Raw genomic sequence first — 12,529 nt, 5'->3', positions numbered from 1 at the left:
TTCTGAAGGTTTTGTGATTTGGGGTAGTTCTTCTACTTCCCAGAATTTTTTGAGTTGATTATTTAAATATTCGTTTGAAATATTTTCAACTTGAGTTGTGAAGGAGTTAATTTTTTCTGTGACTTGGCCACTTAATATCCATCCAAAGATTGTGTTTTGGGCTAACAATTTATTAGAGATTTTCTCTATACCTTCAAGAATTATTTGAGGTATGAAGTCGCTGCCCAATAATATGTCGATTTGTGATGGGGTATGGCAGTTGGGATCTGCTAATTTGAGATATGAGAATTTTTCCCACTGTTTTTTATTTACTTCATAGCTTGGAAGCAAATTAGTGAGCTGCGGTAGAACAATGGCTTGTGCATCTATTCGTATATCCGGTTTGGAGAGACTATGGTGATTGGGCAAACTTTATTTGAATTTTGTATAATTCTTCCGCCCATTCCCGAAATTTGGAAACTAAAATTTTTGACTGGCAATTTTAGCCAATTCTGAGCTTTTGATGATATAAAGGATCTTTGAGAGCCTTGATCTATTAATGATCTTAATTTGAATAAATCTCCTTTATGTTCTATAGCAATGACCGCTGTGGGTAAAAGAATTTTGTTTTCATTCTCTGAATGAAGCGCTTGAACTTATATTGTATCGTACGCTGTCAGAACGCGAGCCCATATATTATCTATGCTTTGAATTTTTAAATTTAGGACTGATTCTGTATTGTCGTTAATAGGCGAAGCCGAAAACCGTGTGCAGTATCTAATAAAACTGTCACTTTCAGTTATGAACCTTGACAGTGAATTGTCTTTGGTTCTTTTTTGTTTTGCACCCTGCGTTGAGCGTGTAGCTTCTGCGGGTGTGCCTTGTGCTTTATCATCATCAGCCATTTTTGGAATTTTTAATGATAGAGGTGTTCGTGGTTTAACCTCTTTTGATTTATCAGATTGCATTTATAACTCTTTGAATTAAATTGAAAGCAATTAGCTAGCTATTAAAATAGTTTTGTATTAAATATTTGCTATAATACGGTTGTAGTAAAAAAAATTTTGCTGCCCAAAGCTGTAGTTTTTTTGTTTTTTGAAAATAATTGTAAAATTACTCTGTTGTAATTTTTTTTTTTTATCTATCGGACAAGTCAATTTATTTTATTAAAATTTATGTCCGTATTATTATTATCTTAAAAATTGCCGAAATTGCTTACTGGGTATTCGTTTCACTCGCGTATAATTTGCATATTTTGTATGTATGTATATTCGTTTTTATTATATGTATCTATATACATTTGTTTAAAAGGAACGCGAAAATAAAATTGTTCTTAACAACAAATGTATATATATCTGCATACCTATGTATGTTAATTTTAATTTTCATAAGTTTGTATATGCTAATCCGTTTTGACCGTATACTTTTTAGTTATATTGACATGTGTACATATACATATATGTACATGCATACATGTAACGCGTTTTTGTAAAGTTTTGCTGAGAGTGCCTTTATTTATCTATACCTATAAAATTCTTTGTCTGTCCGGGTAATCTCCGAAACGGCTGAACCGATTTTAATGAAATTTTGCAGACATGTAAAGGAAGCCTTTGGGAGTAACATAGGATATATTTTATGTAAATAAACGCAGTTTGCTTTTTTAGTTGAGTTACAGCGATGACAAGACGATCGTATACGACATGCAAATACACGAAATCAAGAGTCAGATGAATCAAGAGAACATCGACTACAAGACGATCGTATACGACATGGAAATACACGAAATCAAGAGTCAGATGAATCAAGAGAACATTTGATAACGGGATCTATTCAACCAATTTAAGTTTTTTCAACGCAGTTTGCTTTTTTAGTTGAGTTACCAAACGATGAGACATGAACTAAAACATATAATTATTGTTTAATAACGAAATATATAGATATGTCAAATAGTATTTTCCTCAGGTTAAGTTCAAATATAAGTAACGCTTTTGTAGTCACCGAAAACATTTTCCGTAAAAAAAAACCAAATTCATTCAATAGAGTCGATATTCAATTCTTTATAAGAAATTATATTGTTATAATCTATACCTATAAAATTCTTTGTCTGTCTGTTCACAGAAAACTATCCGCCTAAGCGGCTTCCTATAGATACTTATTCAAATTTGAATCAATAAAATTAAAAAATAACGCACATAAATTTGTGAACTAGCTATGCCTAGAATAAAGTCAAATCTTTCGAAGAACACTAATAAAGCAAGAAAAATACAATCCATTCGAGCTACTGAGTCTGCAGCGGTCAGATGTCAACGATTAGAAGAAGATCGCAAACGACATGCAATAACTCGAATGCAAGAATCACATGAATTTAAAAAACAGCGATTACAAGATGATCGTATACGACATGCAAATACACGAAATCAAGAGTCAGATGAATCAAGAGAACATCGACTACAAGACGATCGTATACGGCATACAAATACACGAAATCAAGAGTCAGATAAATCAAGAGAACATCGACTACAAGACGATCGTATACGACATGCAAATACACGAAATCAAGAGTCAGATCAATCTAGATCACGACGCTTTAGAAATGATCAAATAAGAAAAACTACTGGACGTAATAGTCTATGGCAAGGTAAATATAATAACGGATTTGAATATGATCCCAATGTAAGTTATTCCACTGAAGCAGAAATTGGTTCAATGACTGACGTGTGCAAGTATTGTAAAGCTTTGAAATGGAAAGAAGAATCAACTGGTATTTGTTGTTCTGGAGGAAAAGTACGTCTAGATCCAATTAAGAATGAATATAATTACAAAATTGTTATAAATGCGGATCATCGTCCATCAACAGAGCATAGAGGTCGCCATAATGAACCAGCAACAAACGAAGTGTCTATACTCTTGGTAGATCAACAATGTGATAAACGAGATATTATACTTCATAGAAAAAATGACAGTTTGCAAAGAATTGCAGAAACACATAGATCATATGATGCATTACAATATCCGCTCATGTTTGTTCGTGGTGAGGACGGATACCATATCATAATTAATCAAGTTAATCCCAATACAGGTAGAACAGTTTTCAATAAAAAAGTTTCCGCACTACAATATTATTGCTACCGATTAATGATTCGAAAAAACGAATACAATCATTTACATCAGTACAAACAATTATTTAATCAATACATAGTAGATGTATATGCAAAAATTGAAACAGAAAGACTATTGTATTTTCGATGTAATCAGAAAAACCTCAGAGTCGAAAATTATATTCACCTATGAGATGCTTTGAATCAAAATGAAGATGCGGATAACTATTTTGCCCTCATCTTTCACGGGAGGACCTCGGTACATGCATGAACGTACACAAGGTGCATTCTGTTATGTTAGAAAGTATGGACGGCCTGATCTATTTATAACTTTTACAACAAATCCTAAATGGGATGAAACCACCCGTGAATTATTCACGGGACAATTAGTTTCCGATTGTCATGACATAGTGTCGAGAGTTTTTAAACAAAAATTTAAACGAATGATGGATCTTTTAGTTAAAGGAAAAATTTTTGGTTCTGTCCGCTGTTATATGTACAGTGTTGAATGGCAAAAACGTGGATTACCACATGCTCATATTTTAATATGGTTAGAAATAAAAATTACAGCAGAACAAATTGATGATGTTATTTCTGCAGAATTGCCAGATAAAGAAGATGATCCCGAATTATTTGAAATTGTAAAAACGCATATGGTGCATGGTCCATGGTGTGCTCATAATTCACAGTGTCCATGTATGAAAAATGGTATCTGTAGTAAGAAGTTTCCAAAGACGTTTGCAACAGAAACTGTCACAGGTGAAGATGGATACCCATTTTATAGACGTCGATCACCTAAAAATGGCGGCAGACAAGCATCAATTCAGTCACGGACGAAGACTTTTAGTATCGACAATCGGTGGATTGTTTCTTTTTCACCAGTATTATTACGAGCATTTAAGGCACATATCAATGTCGAACTTTGCAATAGTGTCAAGTCTATAAAGTATATATGCAAATACGTCAATATAGCTAAATTCAGTGTACAAAATGATAAAGATGAAATAACTTCATATCAAAATGGAAGATACATTAGTACTTCTGAAGCAGTATGGCATATGCTATCGTTTTCTATTCATGAACGCTTTCCACCAGTTACACACTTAGATGTACATTTCGAAAATGGTCAAAGAGTTTACTTTGATCCAAGTAATATCCAAGAAGCAATGGACAATCCAAAAAATACAACATTGATGGCATTTTTCAAGTTATGTCAGAGCGACGAATTCGCAACTACCTTACTTTATGAAGAGGTACCAGCTTACTATACATTTAACAAGAACAATGGAACGTTTCAACGGCGACGCCGTGGTACTCCTGTCAATAATTATCCTGGTATTTTTCATGAGCATACTCTTGGAAGAGTTTATACAGTACACCCAAACAATCAAGAATGCTATTATCTACGAATGTTATTGTATATTGTCAGAGGTCCAACTTCATTTGAAAAATTAAGAACAGTAAACGGTATCGTATATCCAACATATCAAGCAGCATGTTTAGCTCTTGGTTTATTAGAAAATGATAATCACTGGCACGATACATTAGCAGATGCCACGATAAGCAGCAGTGCGTCTAAGCTGCGCGAATTGGAATAAGTTCAAAAGTCACTTTATAGATGATTTTAGAAGAAATATTGAACGTCAATACCCAGATGCTGATATAAATTCTTATATTGATGATATAACTAATCGTGCACTTCTTGCATTACAAAACGTAGTACTGTCAATAGGTGGAAACACCATTGATCATTATGGTTTACCATCTCCATATTTAGTTGACGAATCTGTTAATACATTAAATAGAGAATATATTGAGCAAACTAATTTCAATCCAATTGAACTTCAACATACGATAAATAATAATGAACCAAAATTAAATAATGAACAAAATCAAATCTATCAACTTATTATCGAAAAAGTAAATACAAATGATGGAGGTGTATATTTTTTAGATGCTCCAGGTGGTACTGGTAAAACATTTTTGATTAACCTTATATTAGCAAAACTACGCTCAGAGAAGAAAATTGCTATAGCGGTAGCATCATCAGGAATAGCTGCAACTCTTGTTCCCGGAGGGAAAACAGCCCATTCTATGTTCAAGATTCCTATAGAAGTTATCCATATGGAAAATCCAGTCTGTGGTATATCAAAAAATAGTTATAAAGCCAAAGTTTTACAAGATTGTGTTTTTGTTGTGTGGGATGAATGCACTATGGCCAACAAAGTATCTATTGAAGCAGTGAATAGAACAATGAAAGACTTAAGAAATAATAATCAATTATTTGGTGGAGTAGTATTTTTATTTGCAGGAGATTTTAGACAAACATTACCTGTTATAGCTAAAGGCACACGAGCAGATGAGGTTAATGCATGTTTGAAACGTTCAATACTATGGAATAATATCGAGAAGCTTCATCTAAAAGAAAATATGAGAGCACAATCCAGTGGCGCAGAATTTTGTAAAAATCTCCTAGATATTGGCGAAGGAAAATATCCGGAATAAATTCTAACCACGACATTGAAATCCCATCTGCTCTCTGTCATGTCGTTGCCGATCCTCAAACTTTAATATCAGATATTTATGACGATATTCACAATCTAACCTCCAAAGAAGATTCGTGGTTGTGCGAGAGATCTATATTAGCACCTAGAAATGATCGAGTATCGTTACTTAATACGCTTATAATGGAAAAGATTCCTGGCAATTCAACAACATATTTATCTATAAACACAATATGTCAATCAGAACAAGCCGTGCATTACCCGGTAGAATTTTTAAATAGCATAAACGCACCTGGTCTTCCACAACATCAAATAGATTTGAAAATTGGTATTCCTATTATGCTACTGCGAAATTTAAATCCACCAAAACTCTGCAATGGAACGAGATTACGAGTAATTTCTCTACAAAAAAATATCATCGAAGCAGTAGTTATGACTGCGGGGAAATATGCCAATGTTTAAGAAAATATGTGTACATACATAAATGCCGATAATGTTATTGTTGTTTTTTTTTTCTTTCTGCCTTTCCTTATATGTTCTAAGCGATCCTGCTTGTTGCTTTATCGGCCCAAGGGGTATCGCTGGAAAGTGTGCAAGTCGATGAACTTGACTTATCAAATTTTTTGTACTTTTTCTAGTGGTGTGTTTGGAGACACGAATTAAGCAGGCAGGTATTTGAACAACAGCAATTTTTTTATTTTTATTTGAACTTTTAGAAGTAGTTAATTTATGTATGTACCATATGATTATGTATGCATATACTTATGTATGTTGTTAAAAGAATGTTACTTGCGGTTAATATTTTTAGCGGCAAAGTTTTAAAGCCCAAAAATTTTGTATTTAAATTATAGGTATTTGCACATATGTATGTATGTATTTCTGTAATATATATGAGTTTTTGTTAGCCTTTGCTTATGCGTTATAAGCGATCCTGCTTGTTGCTTTATTAGCCCAAGGGGTACCGCTGAAAATATCGCAAGTAGGAATACTTGACTTTGAAAATTTTTTTTTTTTTTTTTTAAAGAATATAACAGTGTGTTTGGAGGCACGAAATAAGCTGAGGCAGGTACCGTATAATATATATATATATATATATTTTTGTTCTTTTTCAGTTATATTGTTCGGTTATTTATTTCCACCGAAATACCGACAAAACTGTAACTAACATACATATGTACATATGCGCATAAAATGTCTCTATTTGCAAATTAAATCGGAATGGACTCACTTTTTTTTCCGCCAAGGGTTTATGGGTAGCAATACTTCCTTTCTCTTCTTTTTTTACTATGGGTTTTTTGTTCTTGTCTCCGGCGTTTTTCCTGTGCGTTACTGTCCTCCTCTCTGCGTGCTTGGTGGATTTAGTTCCCGTGCTTTGTGTTGATTTTGTTTCTTAGTTTGTGTTAAATCGCGACCGTTTTTAATTTTAAGATCTTTTTTTTTTATATATTTTAGTTGGTTTCGCGCCCGTTTGTTGTAATTTAATTTAACCACTTAGTATAGTATGTATATTAGTACTTATGTTTTGAAAAGATTTCACTTTTTTATTTTATGTTTTTTTTTTGATAGGTGCCTTTCAAGGAGGCTCGAAGGACCATTTAGGTACTCACTTTGCTTTTATTGTTTCCGAAATACAATTTCACTTAAATATAATATAATATTTTAAATTATTTAATGTTAAATACACTTGACTTTGATTTGATATAAAATTTCACTTTTATATATTATAATATTTTAAATTCTTTAAAGTTAAATACACTTGATTTTGATTTGATATAAAATTTCACTTTTATATATTATAATACAATATTTTAAATTCTTTAAGGTTAAATACACTTGATTTTGGGGCACTTCCGGACAAATTTCGCTGCTACGTTTTTTTCTTTACGAAGTGGTGTCGAGAAACGAAAGAGAACCATTCTGGTCTGAACAATCCTTTTTGTTTATTTGGGTGGTGAAAAGATGATGATTGAAGTGTCGGTGTATAGTGTGGTTGGTTAGTTGTACAAGTATATGGTTGTGTTGGTGGGTGATATGGTGTGTTGTAGGTGGTGTATGATGTTGCATTGTGTTATGTTGTGTTGTATGATGTTGTACGGTGGGTTGTGAGCTTAGTTGTCGCGGGATTAGAAGTCGCATGAACACCTTGTAGTATCTCTAACACTTTATCTTCTAAATTAATCGTATCTTCAATTTGTTTAATAACCAATAACTTTGAATAACTATCGATACATGTAATGAATTTTAATGATTGTGCATAAAATATATCTATGTGTATTTGAATTCCCTCCTCTTTAGGTATAGGGACCTCTCCAATAGGTATTTTTCTGGGATGTCTATTATATTTATTTTTATTACAAATTTCACAATTTCTAATATATTCTTTAAATTGTTAATGCATTTCTGGCCAATAGTAAAAAGTTGAGATTTGTTTAATATTTTCGTCAAAGCCCCTGTGCGCTCTGTTATGAGTTTGCTTTATTATTGTTCCCTGGTCTTCCTTGTTTGGTATATCCATGGGAAATTTTTTTGTAAATAAAAACTTGTTAGTAAATGTTTCTTTAAATTTAGCCTTTATTTCATATAAGTCTTCAGGTGTACAATATATTGCAGTTACAAGATTTGGTTGTAAGAATTCTTTTATAATAGTAATTGAATTTTCAAGTGTATCATGCTCGTATTCAATAATATGCCTAGTTTTATTAAAATTATTAATAGATTCGTGAATGGTAAAACGACCTTTACTATGAAGTATTTGTTTCTTGAATTGATTCAATGGTGTTTTATTTTTTTAAATTTGTGTATTATCAGAGCTCTCTGCTGAATGCTGTTTGTCCATTTCTGATGAATCATCAATTATATTATTTCAGTTTTGTCGGGATAATGCATCCGCGACTATATTAATTTTTCCCGGTTTATAAATCATTTTTGGGATCATATTCCTCAATAATGGTATGCCATCTTTTCATTTTTACATCAGGATTTCTCGATGAGACTGCGAAAGTCAAAGGTTGGTGATCTGTATGTATTTCTAAATCTGATACTCCATAAAGGTAGTTTCTTAGAGTTTTTAATGCCTAATATATGGCACAAAGTTCTTTCTCATTCGTTGCATAATTCTTTTCTGTGGAATTCAATGCTTTAGGGATAAATGAAATAGGTTTTCCATCTTCGCTTAATACGCCACCTAATGCATCATTTGAGGAATCGGTTGCTAATATAAATTTTTTATTAAAGTCTGGTTAAAATAGTTCTACTTGATTGGTTAGTAATTGTTTTAATTTTTCAAATGCTAAAATTGCGTCCTGTTCTAATCGAACTTCAATTTTCTTTGACATATGCTGAAATACATGTCCATTTTCTCCTGATAAATGTTTGTTTAATGGTTGTGCCATCATGAGTGATACCCTTTTTTGGTACCACCCAGATTGGAGAATCATAAGGACTTTTACTTGGTCGTAGAACTTCGTTTTTTAAAAGATTATCGATTTCTTTATTCACAAAAGCATTTGATGCTAAAGGATACTGATACTGTTTACTCCAAATTGGAGTATTTACCGAGGTTCTTATTTCCGCACGAATATCCGTTCGAAACGGCAATTTCATGTTTATTGAAGAATGTATTTCATTTATTTTATTTCTTATTTTTTTCCTCAAATATTCAATTTTGCTTTCATTTATGCCAATATTTTCTTTGGCTGGTGCTTCAGAGATTTCTTCCTCCAAAGTAATTTTGTTTAGATTATTTTCTTTATTAACCGTAAGTACATCGACTGGCGTTGTAGAACTTTTTTGTTCCACAGTAAATTTTATTCTTTTGTCGCCGGTATTACCATCGGTTGGCGTTGTAGAACTTTTTTATTCCACAGTAAATTTTATTTTTTTGTTGCCGGTATTACCATCGGCTGGCGTTGTAGAACTTTTTTGTTCCACATTATATTTTTTATTTTTAATATATTCAATGTGCTGGTATAAGTCTTCAGCTGACGCTTTAGGAGTCTCTGCTTCCAAAGTAATTATATTTTCTTTAATGTTTTCATCTTTTAAATTTCTGTACTCTCATGTTGCTCAGATTCATTTCCCAAGCTAAATATGTCTTCTTCCTTCTCATTATTTATTATCAACTTTTTTTCATTCAAGTTGATCACTGCATTAATTTCTTTCAAAAATGTGTATCCAATTAAAAAGTCTGCTTCTAAATTTTCGATTTCGTAAAAAATTTGTCTTTTTTATAAAGTAATAAAATGTATTAACGTATCATCGAAAATCCATGAATTTTTTTTACTCTTTTATATATATTTAATTCGTTTTTATTCTCATAAATTACTGATTTTATATAGCAACTTGTTGTTGTGTATCTACTAGTATTTTAAAGTTTTATCTAAAAAATAATCCTCTTTAATATTATTTATCCTGTGTCTTTTATTTGGTGGTTGATTACTTAGTTGTGCGCTGGCATATGGTCGTTTATCTGTAGTATTTATTCCTGTAATCTGTACATTATTATTTACATTATAATGTGGTTGGTTTTCGATTCGAATACTTGGATCGACATCCATTGGGATAGATCTTGCCTGAATGTTTTGTTGTAAGGGCCTTTGTTTGTAGCTTCTTTGCAATTGGGTTTGTGGAAACCTAAATTATTATTGAAATTTCCGTTATTGATGTTAGTACGTTGTCTGAAATAATTCGGATTTTACTCGAATTGTGATGCGTAAATTGCTCGCATATTATTTGATTCTAATTCCTGAGCTTATGCCAACGCATTTGGCAAATCACTTGGTGATAGGAAAAATAATATATTGGCTAAATTTCCATTTAGACCTGTTATAAATATACGCAACGCATCCCGCCTATTTTTTGCGTTTAATTCTTTAGTTAGGGCACTATCCGATCCGTAAGTCATTATCGTTTTACTAATAAGTAAAGCTAATTTTTTATGAACCTTATTATAGTATTCAATATGTGCCCTGTCGCGAAATGATCATCTCCTGCTCGATAATATGAGCTGGTCGCTTGTCCGCGTAAGCAAAATCGAGTCGTGCCAATATGGCATCGAAATTAAGAACCGTTCCGTGATTGGATAAAATGTCGTTAGCATCGTTTGTAATTTTATTTCATAGTATAGTTAATGCAGCAAAATATCTACGGCTACCCCTTACATACACACTCATTGCGTTATTGGCTGATTCCCTCCAGCTAACGTATTTAGTTTGTTTTCCACTAAATTCTGGACTACCTCAAGTGACTCATCACAATTGGTATGTGGATCGATCACTTCTATATTATAATCAACGACTGTAGTTGAATGTGTTAAACTCTGTAGTTACCTTCGCAACTCCTATACCTCCAATCTAAGAGAAGCATTTCTTGCAGTTATTAGTCTAGCAACAAGATTCTCGTTAAGACTATTAAGAGCCATTTTTTATTATTTTAGTTTTTGTACCTTTTAAATATGGGGAAGTTTCAGTTCGTACAAGGATTTGTAGTTGTATTTTAGTGTACTTGAATTATTTCCCATTAAAAAAAAATATTTTCTTCTATGTTTTAATCTTTTAAGAGTTTTAGAATTTTATTCCTTTTTTGTTGTTTGAGGTGTCTATCATTTGTCAAGGTTTTGGACATATAGTTTTTTTTATTTTATTTATTAAAACTTTCAAAGTTTTGGACATACAGTTTTTTAATATATACTTGTATAATATATATTTATAGTTTTTTTACCCTGAACAGTATATTAAGTTTGCCACGAAGTGGAAACGTCGGAGACCCTATAAAATATATACATAAATGATCAGCATGATGAGCTGAGTTGATTTAGCCAGAGAACTTAAAACAATGAGAAGGTGCAAATTGAATTTTGTATGATGCTCGATTGGTTGGCTGAAAATTTGAGATCAAGGAGTTCACCACTTTCTGTATAGTTTTGCTGTTATTTAACAGAAATGAGAATTTTTAACAAAGTTCTCTGACAAAATACGTATCTACCAATAAAAAGAGAAAAATGAAATGAAATGAATGAGAAAACAAGAAATACAAATGCCACTTCACATATGCATGATTATTTTTTGCCATATAAACGATTTTTATGATGAAAAATTGATAAATTATTATTTTTTTGCACAAATGCTACATTGATAAAATGTGAAAGATTATGCAAAAAATGTTATTTTACTGTTTTCATAATTTTCTAATTTCAATATTTACAGAATTAATAATTTATGTATGTACATCAATATGTTATATTATATAATATAATAATATATTATCAATTATCAATAAATACATGTGAGCGCACTGCTCTATATGTAAGTATGTATGTACAAATATGCATATGACCGCGCAAAATAAGTAATGCATACACAAATCTACATACATTTAAGCGTACAAATGTAAGTACGTCAGCCAATAAGAAAAATACAAACATTGTTGTACAAAAACAACAATTGTCTCAAATAGCATCAGCACCAGAAATCAATATGGCAGCCAAATTGACAAATCCTAAATTTGTAGTAAATCACACACCAACAACATTTTCATTCATGAACGCTGGCGCACAAGCAATAAGCTAAGTCGTTTCATTCATAAAAGCAAACGCCTCACACATCTCCCCGAGCATGCGTTTGCCTACAAGCGTCTTTTCGCGACGATGGCAAAAGCTAAAAATCATAAATTGAACAAATTTCTGATATTCCCTCTAGAAGGGAAAAGTGACAACCCCTCAAATATGAGTATTAAAATATTTTAGAATAAAAGTGACAACATAGTAAATTTGTCGATTTACAATTCAAGAAACTTTTTAAAGAAAATATTCAGTATTCCTCTGATTTATGTATACAGTAAACCCCGGTTAAGTATCACTCCTCCAATCCCTCTTATCTGCCGGTGTCTTGCTGCATCTCACTTTTTTTTTCTTAATTTTTTAAAGGAAACGGTAATTTTTTTTTAAATACA

General features: G+C 31.9%; 1 protein-coding gene across 1 annotated transcript in view; it reads left to right on the top strand.

The window, feature by feature from the left end:
• Ir31a (Ionotropic receptor 31a) overlaps positions 1-12,529 on the top strand; it is a 980,688-nt gene that overhangs the window by 953,711 nt on the left and 14,448 nt on the right. The gene's annotated exons all lie outside the window — the stretch shown is intronic.

This window comes from Bactrocera oleae, chromosome 3 (assembly GCF_042242935.1).
Source record: "Bactrocera oleae isolate idBacOlea1 chromosome 3, idBacOlea1, whole genome shotgun sequence".
NCBI classification, from domain to species: Eukaryota; Metazoa; Arthropoda; class Insecta; order Diptera; family Tephritidae; genus Bactrocera; species Bactrocera oleae.
Note: the sequence above shows the minus strand (reverse complement) of the source record. Positions and strands in the feature narration are given on the sequence as shown.